General features: G+C 38.2%; 1 non-coding gene across 1 annotated transcript; it reads right to left on the bottom strand.

The window, feature by feature from the left end:
* Positions 1 to 4,385: 4,385 nt before the first annotated feature.
* On the bottom strand, positions 4,386 to 4,524 carry LOC116097944. Its single transcript, XR_004121610.1, has one exon. It is a non-coding gene; the product is annotated as a U4 spliceosomal RNA (small nuclear RNA).
* Positions 4,525 to 13,831: the final 9,307 nt, after the last annotated feature.

Genomic DNA, 13,831 nt, shown 5'->3' with positions numbered 1-13,831 from the left:
GAGAGTCAACTCCAGGCTCAGATGGAAACTGGAAGGTTCCTTTCCCAGGCTGCTCTTCTGTTCCTTTGTCCCGAGGGCTGTTTCTGAGCCTTCTAAGTTTCATTAGCTTCCCCAAATTGTCAGTTTCTCTCCTTTCTTCATCAGTGAATGCTTCAATTTGGAGGAAACAACTATACAATGTCCCCAAGTGATATGTAATATTTATATGAAAAGCAATTATTCCTAACCATCAAAATATGCCCCAATTTGCCAACTGATAGGATGAGCTAAATGGAAGTAATGGAGTGAATATACATTAGGCATTCCAGTGTTCTCATGCGTATAGGAAAAAAAGTTAAAAGGAAAATAATAAAATACTTCTATGTTCTCATGGTTTTGGGATGGAAGGAACATGCCAAAAATTAGAGTGTATTACAAGTTAACTTGATGTGGTGAAAGAAATCTTGTGGAAGGAGGGGACAAATAGGGCACATGACATAAGAATGGGTATGCGAGTCAATGTGGGATGCAGGGATTGGGAAGGAGAGGCAAAAAAATGTATTTTGTTTGAAATTGCCTTTATGAAGCCTCATCACAAGTGTGTTACCTCTAAAGTCTGAGAGTAATGAAATAGAAGAACACCGAGGCCAAGGCAGAGTTTGGGAGGCACTTGTGTGACTTGCTTCTGACTGACTGTATAAACAAAGAAACCCAAGTCAACCGCTGACATGGAAAAGCACAAGAGACGTTCCAAAACACTCTTGATAACACAAAATGAATAAAAGTTTGATCAACTTACAGAAATAATAAGAGATGCAAAAGGGAACTCAAGAACACTTAAAAATGGAAGGTGTAAATCAAGAATAGCTACCCTCTCACTAAAAGTCAGTAGACTGTATTCCACTCTTTAATTAAAGTATTATTTTTTAAAAGAAATCTAAGGAGTTCAGACAAAAACACGCAAAGATTTTAACACCTACTTAACTTTCAAAAAATCCCCAATATGCCTCACAATGCTTCAGGTACATTTCCTAATGAAGTGCCTCACTTTGAAGCACTTTATTTTGAGTATGAATATCTGCATTCTAGAAATATTAATAAGAAAAATGTATATTGTTTATACCATTTCAGAGTAACAACTGAAACCTAGAGTGATCTTAGTCCATATTGGAAACTCAATTGTTGGACAATTTCAAATGTGAACACGATAGGACAAAGTATTATAAAGCTGAAAGGTAATAATACTAGAGAAGGTTTGCAACGTGGATTGTAGAGTTCATATTTATCCTAAACAAATTGCTTTTTAAAGTAACATAAAACAGCACAGAACCCACCAGCATTCCCAATACCACAGTGCAGGGGGAAATAAAATCATAGAAAACATGCCTAAACAGGGAAGAAGCACTCAGAGAAATGATTGGAAAATGTATGTCCAAAAAGCCAGAGGTGCTTTGTATCCATCACGCTAGTAAAATTTAACAATTAGAACATTGGCTAGATGAAGGGAAAGTTTGCTTTCAGTTATTTTCAATGGAAGTGTGAGGCTACTGCTTCTCAAAAGGCAATCAGACAAGATACGCTACACTTAAAAATGAAGCTCTGATCTCTCCCAGTTTTCTTCTAAAAGTCTGTCCTGGCAAGGTAAACGTGCTGCATAGCTAAGTATAGTGTGCAAAAGCTTGTCATTAATCCACTGTATGGGGAGAAATCAGAGATTAGTGTACTATTGATGGCCGCAGCCAGGAGTGGTGGAAAGAATTCTACAAACCTTACACAGCATCTTGCAGTAGTTTCTGCAGGAAATCTGGAGGTTTCTGAGGAACAGTGTGATGCTTTTCATGACTGTGCTGTTGCATTAAAACCAGCTGTATACACAGTACCAGTCCCTCCACATCTTCTTCAAAGTTGTTCTGTTCTGATTGGCTTGTCGCGTCATGATGCATATTTCTCCAATGATTACTGATGCTGATCATTTTTTCATGTGTGTCTTCCTTTGAAAAAATCAAGCCCAGGGTCTGGCACATACTAAACGCACCAGCAGCTTGCATGGATTTCAATCAGTTGTTTGTTTCCTTAAGACTGAGCCACTGGGGCTATTTATATGTGTTAGATAGCAGTTATAATCAGAAGTATAATCTGCAGGTATTTTCTTCCACGGCACACCTTTTCTTTTTACTCCATTGATTCCTTCCTTGGCTATGTAGAAGACTTTAAATGTGATATAACCCTCATTTCTCTATTGTTTTTACTTCTATTATCCATGCTTTGGGGATCCTACATTAAACAGAGAGAGAGGGGAAGAGAGTTGGGGGAGGGAGGGAGACAGTTCACACTGATGTCATGAAGTCTCCTTTGTGTTTGAGTTGATTTTGCCTTGTAAGATAAGGACCCTTTTTGGAGGGGAAACTGGGAATGGAGAAATTTACATGTAAATAAAGAAAATATCTAAAAGAAAAAAAAAGAAAATATATTGAAATAGAAATCACTACTGTTCCACTCAAAAATAAAATTCAATTTGCCAGGCTTTGCTTCCAGGGATCCTACTAAAGATCTTTATTCCATATATATCATGATAAACTGGATATTTTAGTTAGAACTATTGAAAGGATAGCTTTTTAAAAGGCATGTTATCTTTAGAAAAGAAATGATAAATCTTAGCTTTGATCCATAGGAGCTTTTGAAGTATAAATAAGTAATATACTATAAAGTGGGAATAACTCCAGTTCCATTTCCTAAAAAGAATTTTTAAATAAATATTTTGAAGTGAAAAAAAAAAAGATAAGGACCCAAATGAATACCTCTGTGTACTACACAGTTTTTCCCAACTCCCTGTTTGTCTCCCCCTTCCCCTTGAGTGTTTGACTATCAGTCTGTCAATTTATTTCTAGGCTCTTTATTGGTTCCATTGGTCCATGTGTCCATTGTTTATGTTCACAACATAGTGCATCTCCACTACAGACTTGTAATATATTTTAAAGTAGGATGTTATGATGCCTCCAACCTTGCTTCTATTTCTCAAGACACTTTTGGTTACTTGGGAGGATTTTGTTGTTGTTCTGGGATTTCCTGGGATTTTTCTTTTGTTTTTGATTTATTTATGAATTCATTTCCTACCTAGCTGGGACCCTCGGCACTACCCCTTGGTAATAATAGACTAAAAAGTCTAACATAGACTGTGCCTGGAAATTTAACTTTTGGTTGAAATAACGTATCTGCAACAGCTCCACAAAATCACAATGAAGCCAGCACCTTTGGGATTTCCTTCTGCTGTGTGTTATAAACTGGCAAGTACCTGAGGACAGAAGGACCAGAGATGCAACTTCAGCACATGTGGCAGGGTTTCAGTTCATAGAGCCACTTAGAAAGGAAAGATGAAGATGCTTATTCCATACTGCATGTTAGGAAGCAGCTTGAGGATATTTGTAGCACCCTTTACAGTGTTCAAAATGGGAGAAAATTCAGTACTAAAACAAATGTATAAGTAGAGTTTTTATTTTTCATTCACTATAATTCATGCGGCCATTACACCTATATCCTCCTAAGTCATGAGTAAATCTCAAAATATAAAGCTAAGGGACAGTTCAACTTCCAAAGTGCATTTGGTACACCACCCCTTACTTAGCACTTTTAAATTAAGAATAAAAATGCAATAATACACATATATGTATTTATACGTGCATGCCTATGGAGACCTATAAGTGCCTTAACTACCAGCAATCCAGCTGCTGGGCATGTAGCTAAAGGAAATAAAATCCTTACATCAAGGAGATGTCTGCACTCTCATGCACACTGAAGCATTGTTCACAATCGCCAAACTACAGAATCACTTAGATGCCAATGACAGGGAATGGTCTCCATCCAGAAACATGTGTATGAGCCATGACATGTATACGTTTCCATGTATACACACACTATACTATTATGTAACCTAATACCATGGAATACTGTCGACCTTAAAAAAAAAAGAGAGAGAGAAATTTTGTCATTGGAATAATATGGAGAACCCTGGAGGACACTATGGTAAGTTAAATAGGACAATCGTGGAAAGACAAATACACATGATCACCGACACAGAACCTAAAAACTCAAGCTCATAGAAAAACAGAGTAAGAAAGTGTGCCACCAGTCAGGAGCTAGGAGGAAATGAGATGCTCGTCAAAGGGCACAAAGGTTGGTCAAAGAGTTCTCCACCTTCAATGTGCAACAACAGTAATTACAATTAATGACAATATACTACATGTTGTAAGTTTGATTTGCTAAGTACATCTTTTTTTTTTTCACCATACACAGGTAACTTCATGAATTAACTGATGTGTTACTAATGTCACTAAAGAAGTTACTTTGTAATGAATAAATACGTCAAAGCATCACCTTATACACTAAATATATGTAATGTCTTTTTTTTTTCTCCATAGAGACTGTCAAAAACTGCCAACGCCAACTATATTACAAGTCGTCACGGTGGGGTATTGGGAAGTTTTCAATTAGCAATAATTGCACCTTGGATAAACCTCATTGGCTATGATACTGCCACTGCACAAAGCTTTTATTTTTAATTCAAATTCATCACAGCTTATATATGTAATTTCTATTTGCCACTTCATGCAACTGGAAAACCTGTATGAAACATACAAACATTCAACCTAGAGACTGTCATGTCAGGGAATGACCAGAAAGAGGGAAATACTAATTTAGAAATCTGAAGCGAATATAAGCAAAATGTTAATGCTGAATGCCAGCATGTGCATTCAGTTATTTCCTATTCTTTGATTCCTTATGAAACAAACTGAAAATCTATCTATTGTGAATGAAATAACATGCATAATGCATATTGGATTCCCATCCCTGGTTTAAATTAAGGGAGAAAATTTAGCAGCACAGCAGACCCTGAACTGTCCTGATCACTTCTCTTTGAGTAGTGCAGTTAAAGTATAGACTATATTACGTTGAATAATTATTGATTAAAAAATTTCCCCCTACCTTCATTCCAACGTCACCTTCTACAGCAACTTATCATTTCTTATCCTATCTTTAAAAGCCAGTCCTTTTCTATCTTCCAAGGAAACAACGATAGTATGTGACATATCGGTTCTGGGGTGACAGGAATGTCAGTTTTAGATCTATGAGAATAGAGAATGCAAGAGAGGATGGGGGCAATGTTTCACATGTTTCATGGAAGAGAAGATGGGGGAGAAGCCCACAGGTTGTTGGATGTGCCTGACCCTTGTGAAGGAGGCCTGTGTAGACAGAGGCTCCTGGCAAGGCATTTACTTCTCTGAGTCCTTGAAACAAAGTTACCCTTCGTGATCCCTTCATGGTGTCCAGGCATGAAAAGTGTGTCTTTGAGGGAACCATGGGGTAGATGCATGGGGTGGCAGAGGAGCAAAAACCAGAGTACCTCCCAGCAGCAAGATCTGAGAGGTCCATTTTCATGTCTGCCAATAGGGAAAGAATGTATAAATGTTCCTTTACTGTTTCTGTCTTTGCCTTGGTAACAAATGGAAATGTTCTAGAGCTCTTTGGAAATGAGACTCTGTGTCTACCCTTGTGCCTCCCAGACCTTTCCTTGTGTTGGCACACATAAGAAATGATAAAATATCAACAGCATGCTACAGTGTTTAGGAGGGACTGTTACAGGAAAAGACTCAGGGGCCAAGCTAAACAGAGCAATTATGAACATGGTTTCAAGGCTCTTAACCCATTTTCAGTACTTGGCAAAGTCAGGATCTAATGCATTTATTACTCTATTAGTACTTTATTGGTTTGTCTATGTAATGATTTTCATATCTATCTGAGCACTAGAATCACATGAAGAACTTCCAAATGATTGCCTTGGCTTCTGGGCAGACAATTCAGACTATCCCCTGTGGACTTTCAATGTTGGTATTAATCTTTGTATTAGTCGGGGTTCTCTAGAGTAACAGTACTTATAGAAAGGGTCTCTCTTTATTAATACAGGATTTGTTAGAATGGCTTACAGGCTGTGTTCCAGCTAATCCAACAACGGCTGTCTATGAATGGAAGAACTGAGAATAAAAAAATTATTCAGTCAGGTCGGTATGTCTCAGCTGGTCTTTAGTATATACTAGACTCCTAAGAGGTAGACTCTTAGGATTCAGGTATCAGTGAAGGTATGGGCTTGCTAGTGAGGAGAGCAAGTAAGCTTCCTTCTTCCATGTCTTTGATATAGGCTCCCAGCAGAAGGTGCTGTCCAGATGACAAATGGACCTTCCTATCTCAAAGGATCTGGACTATAGTTTTATCTTCCCACCTCAAAGATATGGATTAAAAGTATATCTTCCCAATTCAAATGATTTAATTAAGAAAATATCACAAAGGTGCTAAGTCATTGTGGTTTTAGTTAATTCCAGGTATAGTGAAATTGACAACCAAAAATAGCCAACACAAATTTTATGTACAAAGTATATGACTAGTCTTCTGGGTCCACATAGATTAGATATGTCTTTAAAAACTCACAACTTTCATTATAGTCAGAGGCAGCTCTACAGAGGATGAGGTGGTACTGATGGATATGAGGGCGATCATAGCCTTGATTCGCCCTTCCTCCTACTTTGCATGTTTTTCTGGGAGGTGAGTGATCCAGACAGGTTTGGTTCCACTGTAGCTGACTACCACCTAGCATTTTAGGAATAAGCTTATATGGAATGATAGACCAAGTGTAGCTACCACAATACTGAGGACATGTTGTAGCATTGTGAGTTTACAGTACACCTTAGAAATTGTTAAACACTACCCACTGCCTTTTTAAACCACCTGATTTTATGGCTTACCTATTCTGTCAAGTAATTTCTAAACTCCCCCACTCAGTCCTTTTGTACCTGTATTAAATATTCTTACTGTTATATCTACTTTTATTAATCAATTTTGTTCTTTGGTAATTTTATACACACTTACATAATGCCCTCTGGTTACTCTCACCCACACCTTCCCCTCCAACTCCTCCCAGATCTTCCCACCTCCCAACCCACCCGACTTTGTTATCTCTCTTTCTCCAAAAAAAAAAAAAAAAAAAAAACCTTAGAAAAGTGCACAATAAAGCATGCAGAATGTTTTATGTTGGCCAACTACTCCTGGACATGGGGAGTAATCTCGAATGTAATTGATTTGCCTGCTAACTCCACTGAAAAACACTGATTTCTCCTTTCTCAGCAGGCATCATTTGTCAATAGCTTCTTGGTTAGAGATGGGTCTTAGTGTCTCCATTTCCGCTCCTCTGGCTGGGGTTTTGTATGGTTTGTACCTGTATGATTAACCACATCCTTTGTTATCTCCCTCCAACCCCTATCAACTCTCCCTCATCTGTGTATATCTCCCTCATATATTCATGTCTTTCTTATGTTTTTAAATGTGTAGTTTATTTTTCTCAAGTCATTTCTAGTTGCATATAGTACAATTAGTATTGCTTTAGTGTTTATTTCCAGTGAGGAATTGAGTTAGTCATTCTCATTTGCTTTGTGATTCATCAACCAATTAAGGGTTCCTGATATAATATTCCTCATAGCCAAGGCTGAGGCACTTCAGGAAAAATTCTCCTTTTCTACAATGCGATAAGGACATGTGTTAGGGGTACTGTTTTACAGGACGGGAAAATCATGGATTTAATTATTTTCTTCATTCAACAGTTCGCAAAATATTCAGTTCTATAGCATCCTCCCTTGTAGAATTACCATCAGTAATATTTTAAAATTACTAGTACTTGTGAATACGTACTTGTGAATGCTATGAAATTACTCTATCCATTGCAGTTATGTTTGTGGATGTTCCATTTTTGTTTAGCAGAGGATGCCATATCCTTTTGACACTATTCTATTCCTTGAGGGTTCATTGCCACCTTTTGGATCACAAGTTCCAAGCTCATCTTGTACATTATTGCTCACTTCAGGCCTTTCAATCATTCTAAGATACATTCCTTTTGCTGAGTAGTATTACTGAAGATTCATAAGGACTATGAGGTGTTATTTTACTACTCATCATTTCTAGGCATTTTCAGTGAATTAAGATACAAAATATAAATTAATTGCCACAAGTCTAGCACAAATTCATAACTGTGTTTTTGACAAATACTCAACCACCTTACTGTTACAGGAGTTTTTGCTTTTCTCGAGCACCAAGAATTCACATTGAAAAGGCTAAGATGCAAATATCATAAAATTATTTTTCTGGTTTAGTCCACTTATCTCACAGAACACAATTATGTATAATTACTATAAAAAAAAACCCAAGACACCTAATAGGCTCCTTTCATGAATCTGTGTTTACTACAATTATTATTAACTACTGCATTTTAATTATTTCACTAAATTGAAGTTGATATTATTGTTCCACCAATTGGTACATTTTTAAAAATTATGTTTAATATAAAAATTTTGTTCATTTAAATTTTGTTTTGTAATTATGTTGAACGTACTTAGTTCTAAAAGCAAACCCACAAGTAAATGATATAATCAAGGAAATCTATCTGCAGCCCATGCCCCTTATACTCCATGCTTTCTAGCCCATTTATTTATAATGACTCAAAGCAATTAATTAAGATTTATTCTTCAATTCTCTTCTTAAAAATATTGGTTATGCCTTCATGGTTATGTATTCTTCTTTCAATAAATAGTAACATTCTATCACACATTAGTCTACTTTGGGTTTTGCCCATAAGGTTTTGTAGACCATATCATAGGCTATAAATGTCACTCATCCCATCCTTCATTTATGTGATAATTGTATTGTGTTATTGGCATAATTACTTTTGATGCAACTCTAAGATATTTCTAGTTTTCGTCTGGAAGAATGAATCTGAAATATAAAAGCTTTGAACATTGTTTTTCTTGTATTTGGCAGTGTAATATCATAATGCTGAGTTATAAAATTGTCTATTTAAAGTGTATATTACATAAAAGGTTGTGTGGGCATAGAGAAGTCCCCTTCTCTATTCTCATTCTTAGAGAAGAATAGAAGAGAGCATGCAGCCTTTCCAGCCATCCAGATTACTAGTGTGATTTCCTAGTCTATCTCTGTAAAGAAGTATAGGATCTGTCAATTTTCCCTGCCCAGTGCTCTTTCGAATCTCTGTTCCTTGCTTTTCTATAAGTTTGATGTATTTTTAAACTTTTCTCTGTTGCACGAATAGAGCAAGCATAGGTTAAAAACATATGGGAAAATAAGTCTCCAGGCATACTTTGGCTAATGGTGGTGTTGGTGACTAGAACATCTTTAACAATGTGGTTGAAAGTCTCCATCCAACTGTCCCTTCAACCATTAATGAAATAAGGTGTACTTACCAAGTTCTTAGCTTGTACAATTTTCTGAAACTCTTGCAGGGGTGGGGTTGGGAGAGTCCTTGATGATTCTTCACTCAAGAGATCCAAGATGCCAGGCTGTGGTGGCGCACGCCTTTAATCCCAGCACTTGGGAAGAAGAGGCAGGCAGATTTCTGAGTTCAAGACCAACCTGGTCTACAGAGTGAGTTCCAGGACATCCAGGGATACACAGAGAAACCCTGTCTCGAAAAAAACCAAAAACCAAAAACCAAACAAGCAAACAAAAAAAAAACCAAACAAACAAAAAAAGAGATCAACGATGCAAAATTTTTATTCATATACTTCTGGTTTTCAGTATTACTGAAAATTGCACATTTTATCTGCCAAATACAGATAGCTGCTGGTTGAAAATTACACCTTTAAGTTATTGCTTTCAAACATTTTTCCAAATCATGATACAGATAGAATATTAAACATGTATATAACATATTACTAAGTGCGAGTGGTTTGGGTGCCTTTATGTAATATCACTGATGTTACCTTTATACTAACACAAAAACATTAGAGATGAATCTCTTAGTGCTTAACTCCAAAATTTCACATTTTAAATTAATGAATGAGAAACTTAAGCTTCCTTTTGTGGCTATTACTTTTTAAAGTCAGTTTGAAATACTAACACAGAATTCTAAACCTTCAATAGCCTTATTCATTAAGTGAAGTGACATAAATATTCAGACCTCTTATAATTATCTAGAATTTCTACTTCAAGTTAGGCAAACTGAGATTTTCAGCATAACCTGAAATTTTTGGAAATACCATTACAGAGACATTATTGGTACAACGGAAACACATAGATCCACCAGGCTTCCTTGTGCATTTAACCTTGGCCTGTGGGTATGAGACCCACCAGATCTCTTCTCAGAGCATTGGCTTCTCTGAGCCCTGTGGCTGAAGATGTTGTATAGAGGGAAGATTGCCACTTTGGCCTTGCCAACCACATCACCAAGAATGCCTGAGTGCTAGAAACAAGTGCTGATGATAACTCATCAGTTACCCTTCCAGGGAAAACAAATGACACCTTCAAACCCTGTGTTACTAGCTGCAACTTGAGAACCTTGGTCAAAACAGCTCATCAAGATATCAGGCAATGCTGGTAGCCAAACGGCACACAGCTAACCTGCCACGGACCGGGTTCGTTAAGAGGACCTTGTTTTCCACGGAATGAGCATTTTGGTCAGGTGGGCAACAATTTGGCGAATGACAGACAGAGTCAACACAGGGTGTGGTGAATCTGAATGTATTTCTTAAAAATGGCATGAGGTATTTACAGTCATTGCAAAAGGAAAAAATGAAATCTGGCAGCTCAGCAGTTGAGGTACATCTGACGCCACCTGAAACACACTGGGTCTAAAGCAGTAGCCATCTCCTCTGGACTGGTGCTGCACCCCCTGGGCCCAAGTGCTCTGGGCCCCGAGGGGCTGTGGACTGCATGAATCTAAGTCCTAGTTCCAGTCAGAATGCCCCTGCACAAAGTGAAAACCATGCTTAAATGGTATACAGAAAACAGAGTGAATGACAAAAGTCACGTAGAGGGGTGATAGTCACATCAAGGTCGGTAAGATCACGTAGGAAAGGGATGGTTACATCAAGGTCGGTAAGATCAGGGTATCCAGGTATGAAGCTGTAGGAAGAACAGTGGTGCCCTCCCCACTGGGGCTATTTTGTTAATCCCATGCTAATTCTCTGGGTCTGCTGGAGGCAAGCACCATGAAGTTCCAATCTAGCAGTTCCTGCTAATGCCCTTAAGTAAGGGAAGCCCTTACTCTGGTATGTAAAACAGTTCTGTCTTCTGTGGGACTGCCCTGAGAATTCTAACTATGTTCCTGACCTCTGTTGCTAACTCTGAGGACATCCTATCTGATAAGGCAGCTTCCTTGTGAGAAATTCCAAGCTAAGGACAGTTTGGTAATAAATTAGGATATATTGGAACGTTGTGCTGGCCAGGGAACAATGCCCTTTTTTAGCCATTTATGAATCATTTCTTGGGGTACCTTTATGCCTAAATAAGAAGGCATGTTGACAATTGGAAAGACTAATCTGGAACATGTCTGAGTTAGGAGATGTCAACGACTGACTGAATACTCAGGAGGCACAAACTCCCCTTGAAGTCATAATGCCTTTTGTCCTTAATCAGGCTTTTACCCCCGATATTGCAGATGTAACTGGAGTGATGATTGGGCGTGGCACTAACCCACACCATTTGATAAGAGCTCTTACCATGTCCTGTGAATAAAACACACTGAGGGCAGATAAAGTACCCAAGTCTACCATTCCAGCTACTCAGAAGTCAGAAGTGGAAGTATCACTTAATCCTAGCAGTGTGAGATAAGCTTAAATGACTCAGTGAGATGCCACTTCAACACAGCAACTGGCCGGGACAATGAAACTAAGTTACACACACACAGAGACACCAGAAAGGAAATCTAGTGTTACATATTTTCTTACTCCTATATGGGTAACAGGGAAGAAACAAGAGTTAAACATGCTGTTTTTTTATGAAACGTTTATAAAACCCTACTGTAGATTGTATCATATTTGTTTCAAAGGAAAAGATAAATACTAAGTAGAAAGAAAATTATGCATGTAAATGCTGTATTTCCCACATTCCTGCATACTTTGGCAATAGCTATTCATAAATGACTGCCCTATTCAGTGCAGGCACATGCAGATTGCAAAACACTATGATTCTGCACAGCATTCAGTTCATTACAACAGCATTGTGATGCTGCTAAACAATCAGGCATCTGCAGCAGGGGAGACTCCTATGGTAACACACCTTCAAAGTAGCTTTTCCTTAATTTTCACCTAAAACTTTATGGAGCATACTGAACATGCCCAGAAGTGCTCGTGTCTATCTATCAATTTACATATGATCTACAAACCATAAGAAACTCAAGAAGAAGGAAGACCAAAGTATGGATACTTCAATCCTTCTTAGAAGGGGGGACAAAATACCCCTGGAAGGAGTTGCAGAGACAAACTATGGAGCCGAGATTGAACAGAGGACAATCTAGAGACTGCTCCACCTGGGAATCCTTCTCATATTCAGTCACCAAACCCAGACACTACTGTGGATGCCAGCAAGTGCTGGATGACAGGAGCCTGATATAGCTGTCTCCTGAGAGGCTCTGCCAGTGCCCGACTAATATAGAAGTAGAGGCTGACAGCCATCCATTTGACTGCGCACAGGGTCCCCATTGAAGGAGCTAGAGAAAGGACCCAAGGAGCTGAAAGGTTTGCAGCCTCTTAGGATGAACAACAATATGAACTAACTAGTACCCTCAGAGCTCCCAGGGACTAAACCACCAACCAAAGAGTACACATGTGGTGGGACTCATAGCTCCAGCAGCATATGTAGCAGAGGATGGCCTAGTCGGTCATCAATGAGAGGAGAGGCCCTTGGTCCTGTGAAGGTTCTATGCCCCAGCGTAGGCGAATGCCAGGGCCAGGAAGTGGGAGAGGGTGGGTTGGTGAGCGGGGGAGGGGGAGGGAACAGGGTTTTTTTTTTTCCAGAAGGGAAACCAGAAAAGGAGATATAATTTGAAATCTAAATAAAGAAAATATCTAATAAAAAAAGAAGAAAAATTTACATGACTTTAGTCTCAGCATACACCAGAATAGACCAACTTTGATATGGATATATCTGCTCTGTGAATAGAAGCTCCATACTTCCCCAGAGAAGGACATTGCTTTGGCAAGGACTCTGTGTTCTCCTTGATGATTACATGATAAATCGTTCGCTGCTCTCCTGTCTTTGCTGTGTTGTTTTAGCTCTGCATTCACCAAGTTGTGAACCCATTGCATTTAGTTACACAAAACCAAAGAGGAACTCAAGAAACCTGAGATTACCACATGTGAGTTTATCTCTTTCACAAGAAAAGTTTATGATTGTCCAAGATGATCACTTCTCAGCCTTTTGACTAAGATCAAGTGAAGATTGTCCAAGATGCATGTCTGAAGAGTCACCCATTAAATGTGTATAGAAACTACATGTTTCACAGACATCCAAGCCATAGGTATTCATAAACAGCATGAATTTTAATTTCGTTGGGCAATAAGCCATTCTAAAAAATAATGTAAAAACCACACACCCCTCTCTCAGGTGTGTGGTCTATGTGGATTATGAGAGAGCTGCAGGAGAGAAAAAGTCATGAAGACGGTGAGCAGTAACAGAGAGGGAAAAGACTGAATCATGTAGAAAGTAGAATAAGGAGAAGCATGTGGTTAGAAAAGCAGAACTTCATTACAGAAACAGACCTGCAAGATTATAAATGATTATTTAATTTCATAAAAATTGTATGAAGTGCTCATTGGACAATGAGATGGGATGCAGAACTAAGCAAAACTAGGGAAAATCTTTCCCATTCATGGTCCATATTCTACATCCTGTGGCTTGTGACTCCTTTGGCAAAATTCTGTCTCCAAAAATATTTATATTATGATGTAGTTATATGTACATTACAGTTATGAACTAGCAACAAAATAATTTTATAGTTGGGAATCACCATAGCATGAAGAAC

The sequence above is a fragment of the Mastomys coucha genome, unplaced genomic scaffold (assembly GCF_008632895.1).
Source record: "Mastomys coucha isolate ucsf_1 unplaced genomic scaffold, UCSF_Mcou_1 pScaffold2, whole genome shotgun sequence".
Lineage (NCBI taxonomy): Eukaryota > Metazoa > Chordata > Mammalia > Rodentia > Muridae > Mastomys > Mastomys coucha.
Note: the sequence above shows the minus strand (reverse complement) of the source record. Positions and strands in the feature narration are given on the sequence as shown.